A 14,260-nucleotide genomic window follows, 5' to 3' on the forward strand; every position below is an offset into this window, starting at 1 on the left:
TGTTTCCATCACTGCCAATCGAGCTGGACCCGATAAATACCGTCACAATAGTGAGTCATTTGTCCAGGTAATAAATCCTGATTGTAACCATTCCTACTTTTTGTTCAGTGGCTTTAGATATCCTCAACCCTGCAAAGGAGATGAATATGATTTCCTTTGTCACACTCAGAATAGGTAAACAACACTATCTCCTTTAAAGTGGACCTATCATGCTACATTTGAATAATATATTGTAGGGCCATACCTATATAAAACATGTCTGTGAAGTTTTTTTTTCAAAATACCAAACAGATCATGCATTTTAGCCATGCCTCATTTCGCTCTATTTGCTCTTTTCCAGCCCTGTTTTTGCAAGGGCTGATTCTGTGAGAAGTCTTCTTCGCTGCTTTTGTGGCAGACTACAGCGCCACTTACAGGCCTGGCATATGTACTACAGCGTCTCCAGCGCTTTCGAGCTGCAATGGCCGTGGCCGTGGCCCAACCCCCCATTCCCCTGATAGGTGAAGAGTTGCGCATATAGGCGGAGCTCCTCGTTCCTGACGTCAGAACAATTCAAATCTGTGTCAGCTCCGTTGCAGCCCCGTTTTTAGAGATTTGGGTATGGAGGAAAAGAGAGAGGGTTGTGTTTTCTGACACTTTGTGAGTTCCCTGACACACCAGGGACACATATTCATGTATAAAAGACGTACAAAAGTGCATTTTGCATGATAGGTCCCCTTTAAGATATGCTAATACAACAGTTAAATATTGTGATTTGAAGGAGTTTAATAGGATTTAACCAGCAGAGGAGCAACAGTATGTCCACTGCGTTAACAGTGTCTAGATCCTTTCTTCTGGTCTCTTCAGCCAGTCCTCCCATTCATTCCTAAACAACTCTCTAATAGACCTCTTCTGTCCACCGAGGAGCTATTAACCACAGATTTGTTTTCATCTCTCTGACAAGCTTAGAGAGGAGTGTGCTTACCACACAAAAGAGCCCAAAAGAGCCATGAAACAAATATGTGAGTAGAAGACTAGAGGATATCATTATATACAAATGAATTCTCTCCTGGGATGGAGCTGGCCCGTCCTTTGGCTAAGAATTGGACTGTCTTAATTGCTTTATAGCTTAGCCGTGTGCTTCCCAGCAATCAAGTGGCTTCCATTTAATTCAAGTGCCACCAAGATGGGGAGAAAGTGGCCTCTCCCTGGCCCTGGAGCATAATAGACAGTGGAGAGTGAGGATACACCCTCCAAATTGGAAAACACTGGACCATAGATTAACAGAAATGAACACTATTAGCCTGGCGATGAGGAAATGATTTCCCCCCTCAGGTGTTTTGTATGGAACCGTCAGACTGCGGCTATGATGACAACTATGGATGATCCAAATCTTATTTTAGTTGACCCTCGTGAATAGTCAAGAGCCAAGGGATTCAGACCGTGTTTGAGTATCAATTTACAGTTTTGTCAAAACATAATTCTAATTAAAGAAAACATATTAATTAAAGGAGGTATCTCATTAACAGATATGGTTATCATGCAAGTCTACAGGGAAATACTTTTTACCCAGGGATAATTTTACCTATAAAATTCATTTTCCGCTTTTTATTATTAACCTTATTACTCCAGGTAAATGAGACATTTAAATTTTAAATGAACAAACAGACTTAATGACAAAAGAAAATCACCGATAGGATATACAGACTGCAAATTCCCTTTACATGTAACAAGAAAAACAAAATGGCACTACATGAACCTAGACAAAACATATTGATATTAGGTCTCCCACGGCCAAGTTCATGGAAACAATGCACAGAAAACACTAAAACTATTGAGCTAACAACATTAAAATCAAAGTTGCAAAGTTGTTGACATTGTGTTCTGTCTGGTATAATTACTCTACAGCAAATTGCACAAAAGCAATATGTGACAAGAGCTTTTCCTGTGGTGCCCTTTAATACAAGTTATAGTTTTACAGACAAAGACTAACAGAATGGCTTAAAAAATATTGAAAATATTTATAAATAGAGAGATGACTTATAATGAATTAATTCTACATTCATAGTGGCAAATAATAGTAATGGCAAGTGCAATCGCTGCTACGGAAGTTAACATTAGCATGCTAACCTAACTAGCTTCCACTCTCCCACTGATAACTGGTTGGACTGAGAGGGATTTAGATTTTACAGCTTGATCAGTAGTTCCTTTTCTGTAAATGGATCTTAAATCTCTGTTTGTTTAAAGCTGGTGTTATGGTTAATGGTTTAAAAAGACTGAGGAAGGCCTCCTAAAAACATTCAAAGCAGCACTAGCACTCAGATGTCAGTCAACCGCTGCTAAAACAGCTACAAAAAAAGAGAATTATGCACAGTTGCTGCAGTATCAATGTAGTCAAATGAAACAAATTCAAAATACCTGTTTCCTGGCAGCAGTCTGAGGTTTTTTCTAAAGGTTTTTTGTTTATTATAATAACACAGCAGACATCTGCAGACATGAGACTGTTCACTGATCTTGATCAGCAAGGGCTGTTCTCTCACTTCTGCAGCGCTGGAGATGGAAGTGAATGACAGGTGCATGAAATAAAATCCCTCATCACAGAGAGCCTGTATTTTTTTTTAAAACGTGGCATCTATATATTCTAACAAGACTTCAACGCTTTTAGTTTTCAAGAAAGTTCACTGGTCTTGTGTCCACATGTTTCTTTTCCTCATGTTCAAGTCCACCCAAGTCTTCCTCCACTTCCCTTCAGGTTAATCAGGTGTAATTTGAAATCCAAAATTCCTGACAGTACATTTTCTGATGGTATTGCCTGTGTGTTCTGCATGGCTGTTTGGATCAAAGACTGGTTATCTCTTATATTGAGCTGTTCTAACCTCTGTCCACTCTCATTACAGACAGGCAGTGGTGAATTTCCTAAGCAATCAGGACCAACGTTCCTGGGCAGGTATAGACTACGACACTTTAACGAGTTAAAATGCAAAGCCAAGTAGAACATTAAATCAGAGTGAATGAGACAACCAACAGCCTATGGAAAAAACAAGAGACAGTGGGTGACATGTCTGTACATAAATACAACACAGGAAAGCAGATGAAGTTTGTAGTTCAAAGTTGTACATTGATATACTAATAAAGTTCTATTTTTCATTCAGTCCCAACTTTTCCAATAAATTTGACTCAAAAAGTTTTTCTTGAGTTAAAAGTTGTCCTTTGAAACCTAACTCAGTCCAAAACAACCAGATTTGAGTTTGTAGACTTATTTTGACCTATCGTTTGTCATATTAAAGATAGGAAATTCATATTTGGTATAATTTAAAAAGGTGCTTGCAGAGAACTATTTCATTCATTCTGAGTTGTAGTATCCCATAATGATCTATAAGCTGTTGCAGAGGCTTTTCCACCCTGACAGATTTCTAAAAGCCCTGACGGAAACACTGAGTACTTGTAATTAGTTGACATGAACTCTTGTCTTGGCTGAAGCCCCAATAAAAGAACCAGCCAGCATCATGAATCTGGGTTATGCATGGTATTCAGGCTAAACTGTGGGTTTTTCGGTGGGGTGAGGTGTGAGGTGAGGGTAGATCTGAGGGTTTCGACGCTGAGACGCACCAGCTGTGTTTATAGATTCCCCCTGCACCTGCTGGGGTTACGGAGCAAGTGCACTGAGGGATTAAGCACTGGGGCTCTGGGAAGAGAACAAGGAACAACATATTCATGTTAAGGAAGCATGTCAACACCTTCCTCGTGCCTTTACTTTTGTTGCTGGTTGCTATGCAGGTTTCAAACTAATCTGTGCCACTTATTTTTTTTAGCTGTTAATCAAATATACACAGCTGAAGAGGAGATGTGCCAACAGAGGAATCTCTGCAGGAGACATTAGGAATGTGATTGGGAAGATACAAGCTGTTAGACGTTTACATTTAGCATCCATAGACATTTAAGTTTTGCTGGAGTGTGCTAGTTCTTGATTACAATGTTGACATTTTACTTGGAATCAACCTGGTTAATGTCATTGAGCGTAAAAACCCATAGCTCAGCATTTCTCATGATCACAGGAGATGGATTAAGAAAGAAGGCTTTCAAATTGAATATACCTCTCCCTGCTCAGCCTGCTAATTGTGCCATTTACCACTACTTGAGTCACTGACCGACGCTATTTAGTCAAACTAATGATGATGCACAGCACAAGCCATCTCTTGATAATTAAACGAAAGCTCCATCTCTTTTTCTGTATTCGCTTTTTTTGGTGAATTAACAGGTGCATGCAAATACATATCGAGCTGCGGTCACTTTGCTCCTTTAAATCACTTGTGGCATTGTTAGCTGGGAAATGACATTTTCTGAATCTATTCTCTGTCACTTGTTATTGATTATGCAAAGTAAGAACTGTTAACATTCTCATTTTTGTTTGTTTTGCCAGGTAAGCATTTTTATTAGCACACAGCATCAGTTTAAGACTTTCTCATTTACCAAGACTGTTTCCGGTGTCTGCTTTCAGTGATTAGTAACTCATTCACATTCATTGTTCCTGTAGTTATTGGTCTTAGAATAATTTTAAGGTTCCATTTGTGATTATTTACCCATTGATACACTGTGTTCACAGAGACCGCCATACATCTAACAGTGAAGTATTTAAATGATTAGTAACTAGTTACTCTGGATCATGGCTATGATATTTCACTTAGCTTAACCAGCTTTAAGTTGTCAGACTAAACTGAGCCAAACTTGACCCAGCATGTGACAGGTCAGAAAACTGCCATATGAATAGTTTTAATGGTCTTATTGGTAATTTTCGACAAAAGACCTACTGGTTTCGTTTCATTCTGCCGTAAAGCCACCTATAACATGTATCCACAGACTTTCCTAACAGACTTTGATTAATTTTGTCATTTGGGTATACAGACTTGTAAATACATATTTTCCTTCCAAAGATCTGTAAGTGATTTATTCTCAACATATCTGTGTCATCTCAGGAAGGACCCTTGCAGGTTTATCTACTTCATGGTTGTTTGGAAATGCAGGCTCCATCAGATAGGGGGAAGAAAAATCCTCTCTACTGTAATGCTTTCCCTTTTCCGGCCTGATTGACTCTGATATCACCAGTGCCTCTTAAATAAAATGCCCATGTGTCCCTGTAAACACACAGCATTTGTTCTGAGGCAGAGTGGCTCTGCAGAGCTCCTCTCCGGCAGCACTGAGCCTGACCGAGCCAGGGAATAAGTAAATGAATAAATAGGCTGATGTTGAATTTTCCCCTCACTTGCCTCCACTGACACAAATAGGATCTACAGTAATTTATAATGCTGTTAGAGAGGCGGCTCTCTCTCTAACCGCGGTGTCTGTCACCTCGCGTGCAGGAGGCCTCTCAGTGCCAGAGTGGAGGACCTGCAGCACCCTGACATCCTGCTTTGCTATTCCACACACACGGCCCAAAGGCTAAGTGACATCAAGCCTCATTATTGTCATCACATGCCACATTTGTAACTGGTTAGCGAGCAAATTGTGATAAAATAGGCTGATGCCCCTTTGGAGCGTCTCTGGCTGCACAAGCTGGACTTTCTCTAATGTTCTCAGTGTGGAAGAAAAAGAGGGCGAGAGGTGCTTTTTGTGGCAGAAATACAGGATTTCTTCAGTCTTACATGATTACTTAACAGACTGCTGGCATGTCATGGGGCCTAAAATAACTCTGGAACAGGAAATAGTGAGCTGAAGTTACTTTTATAACCCCAAAAGGATGAAAAAATAAAACAGAATTCAGTTGGATGTACAATGCTTGAATTCCCTATTACACCAGAGGCTGTTCAGTCTCTGATCTGAGCCCTGCATTGCCATTTATATGCATAGTATTTCTATATGCATGACATCTCTGTCTCTGGTGAGATTCTGCACATGTTAATGTACTAGTCCCTCAGTCGTACATTTTTTTTTTTCAATCCACACACGGAAATAATGAGGAGGAAAATCTCTTGCTTACATCAACCTCAAATTGGCGAAATGAAAATCTGTCTTAAACAAAGGGAAAGACCCCCATGGCGTCTGGGTCTACAGTTTCTGTCACATATTCCTTGGAGGTTTCATGTGACAAAACACAGAAAGTTGCTTTGTCCCTCCTCTTGTCACGTTACACCCCTTACCCATAGTTTTTTTCCCCTTCCTGTTGTCTGGCTGTCTGTGCTGTCAGCCCATAGCCTGGCACCTGCTCTCATGTTCCTAATTAGTCTCATTTAATTAATTATATACTGCAGCACATCTCCTTATTTCTGGCTTCCTCTGGATTTCATCTCCTTTGTTTCAAACTATCAGAGATCAGGTCTCAGAAAGGTGCTGATGCTCATTTTGTGGTCAGTTAGAGTGTGGATTTACCATGGATGATCAACTCCCAACAAGGTGTTTATTTAAAGTATTGTGACTCCCGAGACAAGGGGAGGATTGGTTGAGAAAACATTTAACTTTAAGAGGAGGTTTCTATCCGTTTTATAAAAGTGCTTTGTAATGCTGCTATGCCAGGCAAAGTTATGTTGTGGATTGCTGTGTCGTCTTAGTAAGGTACACCTGATGGCATTGGAGGCTTTGCAGCTGCCACTTCATCCTCCTGTTACACCAGGATGCATGATGTGCTAAAGAAAAGGTTTCATCAAATATTTACCACCTGATTGACATGACACAAAAGGGAAAGATCAAACCTTTGACTGAATAGGTCAACCACAGACTCATTGAGTTTCCAGCGGAGAAAACAGAACCGTAACAGCCGGAGGAGGACAGTTGCACTGTCACCTTCTGTGGAAATCCTCACTGAGTTCAAATGTTTCATTGGTTTGCAAAAGTTTATTTTCTCATACAGAGCTCTCTTTCTGGTTGACCATGCTCAACATTAGGAAAGGAAGCACTGTGTGCCAGTGAATAATTTATCAGATTATCTTTTAAAACGTTTTAAAGTACAATTTAGGTCACAATTAACAGATAGAATAGAATGAGCTTGTTGTAAAATGTCAATTGTTTATGGTTTATTAGGCTAAAATTAACAGTGAGGTGTAAGGTCTCTCTGTTAGGAGGAAAATACTTTATACTGTAATGAAGAAAATAAAGGAGGCATACATGCGGAGACATGATGTGACTTCCAATGTAACCATATTTACATCATAGGTCAAAACAACTCTAATACAAACATATTTCCCCCAAACACTTTGTTTTACCATGAAAATGCATTTTGTTCGAATATGTTAAAAAATATAATGACTAAAACTAAACTTTACAAAAGCATTAGCCCACACTGCATTGTTTTGTTGTTATGATTTAGGGATTAATAGGGGTGGATTTAACAAAAAATGACCTACTACTGTAGTTACTGTAATTACATATTTTTTGTGCACTCCAAATCAAATTGTTGTAATATTTTACCTTGGCATAGTTTAGAAAACAAACACCAAAATAAAACGTTGACCTAAATATTAAGCAGCGATTAAATGCACCACCCAGTGAGCATGCTAAAGTGACGCAAATCAAGCACACCCTTGACGTTGCGTGAACAGGTGCATGTTGGGTGTGGCTAACATGCTAACATGCTATCAAGCTAACATGCGAAAATGCCGTGGAATAGGCGCCGGGTGGATCCTCCAGGTGACTTTTACATGGTCACAGAGGAAATGTTTACTTCTAAGATTTGTGTGAAGACTTTATGCTGTTTTAGAGACGGCACAGCCTAATTCGGCTCAACTTGTTGGAACACTTTGAAGAGTGCAGAGGAATTTCGCAGGACTTCGCGGTGGACAGACCATGGGACAGACCCTATGGGACAGACACAAGGCCCTTCACACAGGTGAGTACCAGCTAGCTGTCAATGTTGTGCTACATGTTGTGCTACATGTTGTGCTACATGTTGTGCTACATGTTGTGCTACATGTTGTGCTACATGTTGTGCTAAGTCTGTGCAGCTCTGTTTTTGTTTTATTGTTTGTTGTTGTGGCTGCAGCCTTGTGCAATGTGTATTGATGTTACATGTAGCATGTGGTGTTGTCTCATCAATATTTAGTTATGTTATTTTCCTATTCATTCTGGTAGGCCTACAGTAAAGAAGGCAGTATAATTGATTATCAGTTGTAGGCCTACGCACAGACTGCAAAATCCCTTCCCTAATGTAGTAACCTGTTTGTTTAGACATGGCCTCTGCTTTGTATACGTCGACCTGTACATTCACTATATTTTGTAGCCTAAATTTGTCTATCTTCTTGAATTGCAGTATCATGTAACATTATCATAAAGTATAAGTTGTGTTTTTTACTCTCTCCTTTTTGAAAATGTAACGTGTTTACTAAAATTTAACTAAGCTACTTTTAACTTTGGTATAGGTATTTTTTACACAAGCAGCTGTAATTGTAATGAAGTAAAGGTATTTTAAGTAATAATACTTTTACTTGAGCATAGTATTGTGGTACTCCTTTTTTAAATTTATATATAAGGTACATTCTTGTAAAAAGTATTTGATTGCTCACAAAATTGGGAATAATTCAGTACAGTAGTTTGTATCTGTTGTTCTACATCACAGAAGGCATTTTAGATCAGTGGTTCCCAACACATCAGGTTTGATTGAACACCCTACAACTGAATCACATAAAAAAAAAAAACTGTATTTGATGCATTTTTTCTATAGTATTCTTGGAGGGGTGATTATGTTTGTGTTGTTTTCTTGTCAAGAGGTCGTGAGAGTGACCTCACTCCCCTTTCACTGCTGACAGCTGATCAGCTGACAGCACAGACCAGATATTGTTTCCTCGACTACAATCCAGTGTTTAAAATGTCCAACCAGGATCACACTTCCAAACAAACCTGAGCACAACAATTACTTTTTTTATTTTTTTCAAATAGTACAACCGTCACAACATAAATATTTGTCTGCTCTGTGAATAATTACATTTACACTCTCCTGCTTTGATTGGGGTTTGTTTCTTAAGGACCTGTTTATGGAGAGGAAATGACAAGAAGTCGAGTTGACAGGCCTGGAGTGAGACAGTTAAATGCCCCTTGCTGCTCTGGATAATTAATAAATAAAGTACCAGGGGAGTCCTGTCATGGCTTCCTCTATGACAGGGGCTGTCTCCAGTGCGCTAAAGCATTAAATGACCAATTCCTGTCAGGCTAACTTCCACTGCACTCCCTTGGCACCCTCTCCCTCATTCTCCCTCTCTCTCTCCCTCACACACACACTGTCTCTCTGTCTTCCAACGAGAGCTACTTTGCTCTCTTTGCTCTGAGTTTTTCAGCGACTGATGGCTCTAGTTCATTTCTGCTGAATTAATTGGTCCCTGAATGAATTCTGTTGACAGGGCAATTCATCATGTGTTTGGCCTGACAGTGACTGGGGTGTTGGGAGTGTGGTGGGGGAGGTTGAGGGTGAGGGGGGCTGCAGGAGGAGCTGGGGTTATAGGGGGGGTGGAAAGGATGGGGGTTGATGATTCTGCCCTCTCTTCTACCAGCTTCTATTATTCCCTCTTCTGCGACCAGGAATAGCCTGCATCAAATTTTGCGTTGCCTCCTCACTTCTCTCTGAATATTTCCCAGCTCCCCCTGGTTGCAAACAAACACGCCTGGCTGACAGATCCAGCTGATTAGGGAGCGCTTCTGTCTGCTTTGGAGGATATCCTCATTACTGGCCAGTCAGGTAGCAAGCCCCGTTAGCCCGGGACCACCGGCGCCTGTGTATGTGGGACCTGACACGTTCACTAAGAGACGTGCATTGCATTAGGCTTTAATTGCATCATGTATCACACAATAGCCATTAGGGTAATTATTTACTGGTGAAGGGTAAATGAGCTTTGGCGCCGGGCAGAGCCAGTCAGCCTCGTTTTGGCAGTGGTGTGGCGCTCACCTATACGGTAACAAATCTAATCGCTGGTCATTTGCTTCATTTGGAAATATCCTGTCCAATCTCTATGTAGCCCCCTCTTTTTTCTCCCCTTTTTTCTCACACTCTTTCAGTTGAGCAGCGCACTTATTAGGTCCAATCAATCAATGCTCACTCATTAGGAACCTCCCCTCAAGTATCCTCTGGATGGCCTCACACAGCAAGAGTCAAAAATTACCTCATAATTGCTGCTCAGGCATCATAACAAGCTAGGCTGCCCCGGTGACACGGCCATACAAACAGGTCTTACACAGGAATTGATGGATACTGGAGAATCGTATTATATATTGCCATATCCAATTAGATACAGCACATAAAGCAGCAGATCCATTCCCTCTTTTCGCAACGTCCAAACCACCACTCGGATATAAAGACGTGAAATGCATTTTCATATTTTCTCCTCACCCCCCTCCCCTCCCCTCGGCTTGGTGTGTCACTGCAAATGATAACATCCTGAGGATTTATTGTACATTTGACACACCAGTAACCAAATTATAATTCAGTTGCTGCGGCATATTCATAGAACCACTGTACAAATCGCACAGAGAGAGTGTTCAGTCAGCATGTATTAGTGCGGAGCGGATCCAAAGGTCAACAGTTAGCTCCGACACTGTGGTTTGAAGTTATGCATGATGAGCTTCACCGTTTTACTGTATTACCGGAAAAAAAGAGCACTTTCTTAGTATTGTCAGAACTATATTTTAACACAGCTCCTACCACATGTGGAGCTTCAGCATGTCCCTGATTTCTCTTTATTTAATGATGAACAGTATTGAACGGATGATAAATCGATCCATACTGCATGTACACTTTTATTTTGCTGTGCAACTTTTGAGACGTAGTTATTCAGCTTCCTCATGAGCAATCTACAGAATGAAGTCTTCACATTAAGATAATTACTGCTCATCCAGCTATGAGTAATAACATTAATGTCACAGTTTGATATAGAACAAGTTTAGTTTGGAATAGAATACAAATCATAGCTTCGCAGCCTGTTTCATGAATAACATGTACAATAAATCAATATTTCACCACTCCCGTGTTAACTTAAATCGCTAGTTTTTCATCTAAATAAAAATGTCTTCATATAATACTCTGCTAAGCTTTTGAACTTTTTTAAGATCAAATACGCCTTACATTTTTGTCAGAGACACTCAATGTTATGTCTTCTTTTACTGTTGATATTTGATTTAAACTGAGTTTTTGATGAGCAAAGATAGTGACAGCTGCCGATTAGAGCCAATCAGATCATCCCACCGCTCGTGTGTGTGTGTGTGTGTGTGTGTGTGTGTGGGTGTGTATAGAGTAAGAAAATATATATTTATATTCCAGAGGATGCTGTTGTCATCTGGCATGCTGCAGTCAATTTGAGCTTGATTGACAGATACATCCAAGTTCACAGTTTATTGGTTTCGGAGGAGAGAGCCAGATATGCCAATTTAGACAGGAAAGTGACAAAGAAGTTTCCATCTAAATAGAATAATTCTGCTTCTGGGAATTCTCAGCTGGGGAGAGGAAAGAGTCAAGCTCCCTTTTTTCCCCCTTCTCCTCCTTTTAACAAGGGCTGTGAATGACAAACATATACCACGGTTAGGGGCTGACAGAACATCCGCTTCTGATGCTTCACAGGGGAGCTATGAAATAAACAACAGGCAGAGAAATTGAATTACAAAGCAAAAAGGGGCTCTCTCCTCGTGGACCCAGAGGCATCAGAGTGCACCAAAAAACAGCTCAGCTCAGTATGTTTTAGAGGAGCTTGCTTTTCTCTTTTTATGTCTTTGAAAATTTGAAGAAATGTGATAGAATGATGGAAACTCAGTTTATATCATACCCCTCTTATCCATGCACGACCACAGGGTCAAACTCGCCTTTTTCCATTAAAACAAGTTTGAAAATAGTGTTCGGACCAATAAATGAGTGTCTGAATCAACAACTGAAAAGCTCAACAACTGTATTATATATTCCCATTCTGTCTGACATCCTTTCGAATGTACACGCAGCGTTATGGTGTGCTCCAGCAGCCCAAATCCTTTTCAAATCACACAGCGCTAATCAGGACAGTGTCCACTTGTTGTAAATCAATAATGATATAACTAAGTCATACAAGGCGGCAGCGACGGAGGGATTACTGAGCCAAGAAAGAGTGAAATAAGCTCTAAGAGGGATTTCATGCATAAATCTCTCCCTGCAACTTGGCACAAATTGAATTCAGGCACACTGCTAGAAAAATTAATTCAGCTTTACAAAGCGAGGAGAGGTTAAACACTTGATGTGCTGCTCAGTGATCCGAGTCATGGAGAAAACATTTAGAGGCATTCTCACTGAAGCCCCTCTGTGCACCATGGGATCTGAAACCTGAAAAATAAATACATTTATCCAAAAAGAGTCTCATTAGGCACCTGAATTCCTTCTGCCATTGTTTACTTAAACTTCTGTTTTACCCATCAAGTTGTTTGTCGGCTCATGACCTTTTTATTGACGTCAAATATTCAACATGGCTCCACTTGCACTGCTTTTATTTGATTGTTTGAGCATTTATGGGCAGCAGGTACACTCTTACACACTATGTAGTTGTTTTTTAAATGGGAGTTTACATTAGTGAGATCATTCGGGGTCAATTGTGGTTTCTGGCACCTGTTTTATTTAACTGGGGAACCTTATTCGTCAAATATCAAATACATTCTTTTTACCTTTTCTGTTTAAGATCACTATGAAGATATTCTGTGACACTTCCTTTTCACCGTTATGTTGAACTGTTCTCTTATTACTTGTGCCATAACTTCCAATTACTTAACTCTTATCAAGCATCTGAAATGTTGTATGAAGAGTTATATGCTGCTATATGCTATACTTCAATATATAAAACTGCTTTATCATTGTATCATTTTTTTTTTAATATATGAAGCTTTTTGGGTAGCATGTTAAACCTGTGCGAACCCTATTACAGCTACATTGTATTCTGTGGGACAGCAGATTCATATTTATTAAATGACCCATTGATTTTAAACTAAGTCACTTTATCTGTCAAATAAATGTAGTTCGACAAAAAGTACACTGTTTCTCTCTTATAACAGTACATGATTAAATATAATGTGTACTGTCAGAACCATTACAGAATAATTGTATGTTAGACGCTTTTTGCATTTCATAAGACGCGGTTCAATTTAAGACAGAGGACTTTTAAGGCCCGTTTGAACGTTTTGTTTAGGTTTCGTTTTTGTATTCAAGTCCACATTCGAGCCACAAATAAGGTATATTTTCATTGATATTATCGATCAGTCTTTATTCTATCAACTAATCATTTGAGCATTAAACAAGAAAGTCAGAAACACCATGCAACTCCTTTTGCGTAAAAGATTTCAGACACTTTTATTATTGTACAAGTGAGACCAGCATAATGAAAGTGATAATACCCATGAACATGAAAGACCATTTTTCTTACTGTATTTACAGAGAAGTGTCTTCACATCACACACACACAATCCTTCTACGAAAATGAACAATTTGTAAATAACATAACAATTAAATAAACTCCACCTACCTTTAGGTTTACAGCTGAATATGCATATGATGACCATCTCTGCACTGCATAGAATTTATACATATACTTTTCCTCATGAACAACGTGGGTTTCCCTAATAATAATAATAATAATATTCATAATAATAATAATAATAATACTGCTCTCATGATGCATATAGGCGGCCTGTAAATAAACACTAACAAGAACTAAGTCTTTGGCAAATGCAAATACATTCACTTGACAGATGAAGAAACCATCATTCCAGCGTGATTTAAAGAAGTACCTCGGCCTGAAACATGAAGTTAGGAGGGAACATGTTTAAGGCATTTAGCTGAAATTGTCGCCCTGCTTTTTGACGTTATTAGAGTCGTCAGAATGAATGCTTGGGAAATCAAACTTGACTAATGACACTGGTGTGACTTGGGATGGCTGTTATATCCTTTTTCTGTGGTTGAATGCCAAAGACTTAATCAACTTAAATAGAAATGTAAGCGGTGAGAACATAGTAGTGCACGTCAAGGCAGTGACATGATGGGCCTTGAATTACAGGAAAACGTGTGAAGTGCCTTTTTAGACTGAGACTTATTAGACTTACAGCCAATTTCATGAAATAGAGCAAATATGCATCGTCATTTTTCTGCATAATAACGCTCCAGTGTTGCAAACCTCCAACATAGTGCAAAATCAACAAAAAACACAAATGTTTTGCCTGATGACATTTTGTATCCTGACAAATAAGAAATAGGAAAACACTAGCCAAGCAGTCCGCAGTTTAGTCGTTTACGAATTATAAAAATGAAATAAAAAAATCATTTTAAGAATATATTTACTAGTTTCTTGAAATCTTGCAAATAGCGGGC

The sequence above is a fragment of the Trematomus bernacchii genome, unplaced genomic scaffold (genome assembly GCF_902827165.1).
Source record: "Trematomus bernacchii unplaced genomic scaffold, fTreBer1.1, whole genome shotgun sequence".
Classification (NCBI taxonomy): domain Eukaryota; kingdom Metazoa; phylum Chordata; class Actinopteri; order Perciformes; family Nototheniidae; genus Trematomus; species Trematomus bernacchii.